Source organism: Tupaia chinensis, unplaced genomic scaffold, assembly GCF_000334495.1.
Source record: "Tupaia chinensis unplaced genomic scaffold, TupChi_1.0 Scaffold140548_1, whole genome shotgun sequence".
In the NCBI taxonomy this organism is placed as follows: domain Eukaryota; kingdom Metazoa; phylum Chordata; class Mammalia; order Scandentia; family Tupaiidae; genus Tupaia; species Tupaia belangeri.
Genome location: NW_006200423.1, coordinates 896380 through 903882, shown reverse-complemented (window position 1 = coordinate 903882; position 7503 = coordinate 896380). Strand labels below are relative to the sequence as shown.

The 7503-nt window shown below is 39.3% G+C and overlaps 1 long non-coding RNA gene across 1 annotated transcript in view; it reads left to right on the top strand.

Annotated features, from left to right (window-relative positions):
- The window catches only part of LOC102481513 (uncharacterized), a 95241-nt gene extending 88012 nt beyond the window's left edge, over positions 1 to 7229 (top strand). Inside the window, exon 5 of the long non-coding RNA XR_336645.3 lies at positions 7188 to 7229. This is a non-coding gene — a long non-coding RNA (uncharacterized LOC102481513). The remainder of the gene's footprint in view (positions 1 to 7187) is intronic.
- Positions 7230 to 7503: the final 274 nt, after the last annotated feature.

The window sequence follows — 7503 nt, the reverse complement described above, 5'->3', positions numbered from 1 at the left end:
TTCCTGTTGAATCCAAACAAAGAGTCACATTTTATCTCTAATTTTTGGGACCTCACTATCAATTTATGTAAGTTATCTATTTTGTGAAAAAAAGAAAAAAATCTTTTTTCTGAGATCTGAAATAATTACAAAGAATGAAAATTTAAACCTTTTTTAAAGTGTAAACTATTTTTCATAACAGCACAGATTTATTACTTGCAGTTATATACATCTGATTTCCAAAATGCATCTCACTGGGCTAGTTGCTGGCAGGGCTGATTCCTTTCTGGAGACTAGGATAAAAATATTTTTCCATGTCATCTCTAGTTTTGATTGCTACCTGCATTCTGACTCTCTTCCTTCATCTTCAAAGTCAGAACAGTGAGTCAACCCATTCTGAAGTTGCATCTCTCTGGCTTAGTTAAATATAAAATAATCTCTCTATCTCAAGGTATTTAGCCTTAATCATATCTACAAAGTTCAACAGCCTGTTGTTGAAGCTTTCTATTGAAACTTTTATTCAATTATTTTGTTCCTCATCTCTAGGATTTCTATTTTTTGTTGTTTTAATTTTTTTGCCAAATTCCTTGTTTTGTTTCTTTATTGTTTTTCAATTTCATTTAACATTCTATCAATATATTTTATGTTCACTGGCATCTTTAAGAGGGCTAATCTGAAAGATTTGTTAGTCATGTCCTGGATCTCCATCTCTTTAGGGTTCGTTGTCAGAACTTTTTCAATTTGTTTTGAAGGTTTAATGATTCCCTGATTCTTTATCATCCTTCTGTCCTTGCGCTGTTATCTGCACATCTGAGGAAACAGCCACATCTTCCAGCTCTTGTGGGCATTCTTTGATATAAATACACCTTCACTTCTCAGTCTAGCCTGTGATTCTACCTGGGTCAGCTGACAGCAACACCAGACAGGCTGTGCTTTGCCAGATTCTCTAGTTTGCTAGGCCACTGATTTTGCTCTAAGATTAGATAAGGTTGCTGACTAGGTTCTGCTGTCTGATGAGACCACTCACATACTATAGCAGGCAGAGCTTCTGGCTGAGTACTAAAATCACCTACGGTTGGGCCAGGACAAAGGGTGTATTTGCAGGCTAGGTGGTACTACTATTTGAGGTCTATGATTTGGGCAACATTGTAGATTGGGTTAGGTGGAGTCATTGCTCGGAATGGTTGGGACCAGTTGCTATGATCAATAGAAAAGCATGATTGAGGTTTTCCTTCTTGCCTGGGTGGAACCTAGGGTTGTCTTTGAGACTGAACTGAACTGCTATTTGAGTGCCTGAGTGGCGCAAGCCTCAACCCTGTTCTTTGTCAGATTACTTTGTCTCAGGTCTCTGCATCTCTGGGCCAGGCTTTGGGGTGTGATCTGGGATGAGCATGGGAAGTAGCAGTCTAGGGATTCAAGTCAGACTGAACTTTCCATTTTGCTCTGAGAACAACTGTTCAGTGTTGTAGGTGTGCTGTTGTCTGGTACCTCTGAGTGAGTGCCTCTGCTGGCAATAACACAGAGGTCTGAGAAACACCTCTCTACAGTTTTACTGGACTCCAGAAGTTGAACTATGTACTGTTATCCCTTGTTCCCTGTGAAGTGGTATCAGAGGCTTCCTGAGGGGACTGTTGTAATGCTAGGGGAGCTGCATGTCTGCCTCCAGTTCTCATTCCCCGTAGAATCTGTGGGCCCTAGGAATCATCTGTGCATGGGACTATGCCAACTTGGGGAACAAGGAAGGGAAAACTAGTTAACATGAGACTTGCTCTTATCCTTCAAAGTTAGATTTTACTCAGTTCTGTGGTCCATGTCATTGTATCAGACTTATTTCCAAGTTTGGAGGTTTTCATCAAGGTATTCTTATCTGTAGGTAGTTACTAGTTGATCACCTAGGACCTTCTATTTGACGATTTTTCTAATGTCACTTTTCTGGAAATTCCTATTTAAAAGTATTTATATTTGTACTTCTGTCACTTACAAGGAAGTACATGCCTGAAACTATAGTTTTTAAAAAGTAGTGTTCCTGGGCATATTCAGAATAACACTCTTTTATTCTGGAAACAGATTGGAAACAGATTGGTAAAATAACAGTGGGATAATGAGGCTATCAGGCAGATCCAGGCTATCAGACAGGGCCTATACAGACAGCCCATAATGGACAATGCGATGATTTCCTCTAGGCTTATGGACATGTACATTCCTATTCCAGAAACTTACTGCCACCTCCCACTGTTAAGGTGTTATAATAAAGATAATACTCGGACCAGCAGATGGCACGATGGTTACATCACTGGACTGCATGTAATAGACATTGTTACAGTCCCAGACATGCAGCTTAAAACTGATGCTGAGAGTGTGTGCATGTGTGCCCAAAATCTAGAGAAAAGGATAGAGAAGGGATTGCAGTGTGGCAATTCCTCCTAGGAGGAGATTTCTCACTTTCTGTCTCTCTGTCTTTCTGGCAAGAGCATGCACCCTATAGAAAAAACCTTTGTAAAAAAAAAATAAAAAATAAAAAATAAAAAATAAATAAAAAGCCCTAAGATTAGGTTATTTTCTCTAGTTGCTAAACCTTATTTTAATGATTCCATTTTCTAACTTAATTATTCTGCTGTAAATTATTCTCTTTAATCAATAGTATACATCTAATTACTCTGATCAAAACATAGGCACCAGATAAACCACTCTATCATTTTTCTAAAAAAAAATTGTGTTTCATTTTTAATTTGTATAGGGCATATGTGCTCACTGGGAGGATTAGAGAGCAAGAGAGAAGAGAGTTAGAAATCATCCCCCCACTCCCCATGGAGGATGACCATCCCTTCTCCTTCACTTTCTCTTGGGGCTTTGGGTGTGCACACACGTGCACCTTGCATGCTTTTCAAGCCTGTGGTCTGGGACTGGAACCGCAGAGTCAGCCATTTGGGATCTAGACATCTTAACCACCACGCCACCTGGCTGGCCCCTAAAAACAGATGAATTTTGATCTCATACAACTATGTGTTAATGAAAATGATAAAAGCTTGATCTAAACATGTTGTATTTATACTGCTTAAGCCAATGATTGAGGAAACTAAAGAAGCCAGCTAAACCAACCATTAAGGAGTTGGAATTGGTAAATGTATGTAAAATCTGAGTATTTGACAAGAAAACAAAATGGTTTTAAATAATTCCTAGTATTTTCGAAATGCTACTTCAATTCTTTGGACTTAAAAAAGTATTTTTACCAAACAAAAAAGCCATTTATAAAAATATCTACAATGTGTATGTATAGAAAAGAAGTAGCATAAAACCAGAAGAGCCAGTTATGGAATATCTGTACTTTTCATTCTCTATCGGCTTGGTCTTTGGGGTACTATAATGTATAGCTCTTGAATTCTACTTTTTATGCGATATCATGTGTGAGAGGAATAGAAATCTGAGTAGTACATTTTTGTCATTCTGCATGTAGACATGATAGTCCAATAAAAATGTCATTAGTTGACCACTGGAAAAAAAATCTTTAGAAAAAGTTAATGGCATAATAATGGTCATTTTCTTAAATACTTGTTCACCATAAATAGAAATAACTGGGCCACTTTAGTATAGCTATGAACGTACATGTAGAGGGCTTCCACTGGGGATTTTGGATGCTCAAAACTATTCGTATACAAAACCTTTGATCTTTGTATGAAAATCAGGAATCCTTACTGCTAATACTGGTCAATTAGACTGATTTTTGTCCTCACCAAGAGGTCTCGAATCCATAGCCATGAACTGATCACTACGGAAGTGACTAGCTGAGTTTCTACCATGTAATTAGAAGGACCAGCAGGACACTGGGTTACTGTAATGCTCCCTGAGATTCAACTAATTAACATTCCCTTTCCTCTTCCTCCTTTCCTGGGTTTTATTGATTTTAAAAAAGAAATAGTGAATTTTTATAATTAAGTTCATAATAATGCACTATAAATACAGGGTAACACATACTGTGGACATTTTGGATTTTGTCTGATGTTAGAGACCAGACTGTGGCATCCTGGATTTCTTGTCATCCTCTAAAACCAAAACCCACATGAATTACAGTCAATGGAGACATGCTGCTTATTCATGGACTATGTAAGGAACAAGGTGGGGGGCCAGCAGATGGCATAGTGGTTATGTCACTGGACTCCCACAGTTCAAGTCCTGGACCTGGTAACTTAAAAATCATTCTGGGCACGTGTGTGTGTGTGTGTGTGCCCAAGATCCTGGGAGAAGAACAGAGAAGAAGAGATTGTGGTGTGGTATCCCCTTGGTGGGTAATTCCTCACTTTCCCACTCACTGTCTCTGTCTCTGTCTCTCTCTCTGGTGAGTACATGTGTCTAAGACAAAAATCTTTAAAAGGTCTGTCTCTCTCTGGTGAGTACATGTGTCCTAAGACAAAAATCTTTAAAAGAAAAAAAAAAAGGAACCAGGCTGTAGTGCCTCAGTAATCCAACTGGATCCACATGAGAAGGTCCTGGGTTCATATTCTGAGACCTCTTCCAGCCTGCCAGGTATGTGAAAGTATGCCCATGAGCTAGGCCAGCTGAGAATAGGGGTGGGTCAGGTGGATGTGGGTAAAGACCCTGTTGGGATGCATCTCTCTTTTTCTCTTATGAAAGGAAGAAATAAATAAAAACAATAGACTTGGTGAGCTCCAGAAAGTTTCGTTTTGGAACTTTATCTATCTTATGTTTTCCACAGTAAGGTAGTCCAGGTTCTTCTAGCTAAAACAACATGTCAGAAGGGTTTCATGCTTCCAAAAACCTCCCTCGGTTTGAAACGCATAGTGCAAAGGTCGTGTGTGATGAACTTGCTCCAAAACCATGTGCTCTTGGGAACCAGCAGTTAGCGTAATGGTTATGTCGCTGGTCTCCCACGTAGTCGACCGTGGTTCGTGTCCCAGACCCGGTGGCTTAAAACTCATGCCGGGCGCATGTGTGTGCATGCCCAAGATCCCGAGAGGAGAATGGAGGAGAAGGGATTGCAGCATGACCATCCCCCCCGGGGGGTGATTTCTCACTTTCTGTCTCTATGTCTCTCTCTGTCTGTCTGGCGAGCGCATGCACCCTATAGCAAAAAAACCTCTCCAAAAAATAAAAAAAAAGAACTAAAAAACAAACAAAACATTGTGCTCTTGTCTATGTTTGTTGCCATTGTACCAGGACAGGGCATCATGGCTTTTCCTAAAGTCATTTGCTTATGATTCTAACATGTTTTCTATCTCACTCATGTTACTGTTCCTGAGCATAATAATCTCCTGGTTTCCTCATAGTGAGTCTGTCTTTCTTGCTTTATTTCCCTGTTTTCTAATATTTTAGCAATGATAGCAACTGTCTTTTAATGACTAGTCCCCATTTGTCAGGCTCTAAGTAAACACCGTAAGCCCATGGGTTTTTAAGAAACATTGTAACTAAGAGTTTTAACCCTGTGTGTTAGATGAGGAAACTGAGGTTCAGAAAGTTTGTTAGCTCAGCCTTGGTGGCATCGTTGGTGGCATACTGAACATGGCCAACTATGGGTTCAGGTCCCCAATTCAGCTGAACTGAAACGTACCAGGTATGCTTGCCTCGGTGGCCAGGATCTTGAAGAGCGGAAGGGCTGGGGATAAGAAATGGATGACAGTGGGATGAGTTCCTGCCGAGGGTGCACCTTTCTGTCTCTCTGTTTCTCTGTCTCTCTCTCTCTCATGCATACACTATCATAAATAAAAGGAAAATATATTTAGAAAGAGAAGTTAAGTCACTTTTCCCAGTCTCCCACCTAGTGAGAAGCAGAGCTGGGATTCTAACTAACTCAGTTGTGTCCAATTCCTAAGTGTTTCCTCAAAACCACTGAACTTTTTTGACCCCTATTAATTTCTTTTCTTTTCTTTTTTTTTTTTTTTTTTTTTTTTTTTGAGAGGTTTTTGCCATAGGGCGCATGCACTCACCAGACAGGCAGAGAGACAGAAAGTGAGAAATCACATCTCCCCCCCCTCCCCCCCGAGGGGATGGCCACACTGCAATCCCTTCTCCTCCATTCTCCTCTTGGGATCTTGGGCATGCACGCACACGTGCCCAGCATGAGTTTTAAGCCACCGGGTCTGGGACTCGAACCGTGGTTGGAGAAGGGAGTGCAGCAACATAGCCATTACGCTAACTGCTGGTCCCACCCCTATTAATTTCTACTGGTCATAGGTCTTTACAGTGATTTTAAAATTGTGAGTATCCTCACCTTCATGCTTTCTTTTAGCTACTTTTGGTTAAGTTATTATAAAATCTTACAGTCATATCCTTAAATGCTGACTGTTGCCTTCTAACAGGACATTTGAACAGATGACTTATGGTCACTAAATCTTCTAAAAATGACAAATTCAATTTCTGATTTATCGTGCACATTTTAGTTAGCCTTAAGAGTGTTTAATAAGAGAATGCATAGAATGGATGCCTTCATTCAGGAGCAAAATGAAGTGGAAGCATGTTTTAAAACTTAAGCGACAAACGTTATTACAATAGCTGCTTTGGCAATTACACCTAGTTTAAACTACCTAAATATAGATTTTAAATAGACATTTTAGCCATTCAATGTAACTTCTCTTTGAAACCTGCTTTTCTATGCATTATTATGCCCCAAGCAAAACCCTTTTTAATAACGTATATTTTCATTGTTATGCCTCTTCTTTCCCTTGATCCCAAACTAAATCCACCATTGTTTCCGATTGAATTAAAATGTGTCATATTAAACCCCAGAAAAACACCAAGGTCATGAAGTAAATTATCTTATTTTAGAGAGGAGGCAAGTGCTAATTCCACAATAATAAAATGTTTAAATGTGTGTATGGCCACCCAGAAGAAGGACGTCATTTTTGGGTCTTCTTGTGATCGTGTGTGTTCATATGACTAAATTCTGGAGTAGAATTATGTGGTAGTAGCTTCCAGAAACCTTCCCAAAGGGACAACTGGAATGTTCCTTTTGCCCGCTTCTTTATTTTCTTCTTATTTTGCTGCCTGGAGCTCTGTGGCCACCCATTTAGGCCAAAGAATGAAGGCTGTAGCCAGGAATGCTGAAACTGCCTGGATCCCTGATGAATTTAGGGACAGAACTGCCTTGTGTTCTACCATTCAAGAATGGAGCTTACCACTGACTCTGGTTTAAATAAACACAAATTACTTCCCTTTTTTTTTTTTTTAACCCAGTGCTATTATTCTGTCATTCACAGATAAACCTAATCCCAATGAATAGACAACTACATCGAGTAAGGTGAGTAAGACATTTATTCTGGATGTGTTATTAAGGAGACACCAAAAAACAGTTAACAAGATACATAGCATTGCTTTAAAGAATCCTATTGACCACGTACAACCTGTGGACCATTCATTTATTTATTTTTGTAAATAAAGCTTTATTTTAGAGTCAGAACTTGGAGTAGGAGTGAGTGTAAACCTTGGAAGTACAAAGTTGAATCTTGTCCTTACTTAAAATTTTCATGTTTGGTTCATTATTTTTTATTTTTTTTTTTTGCCCAAGGATATATG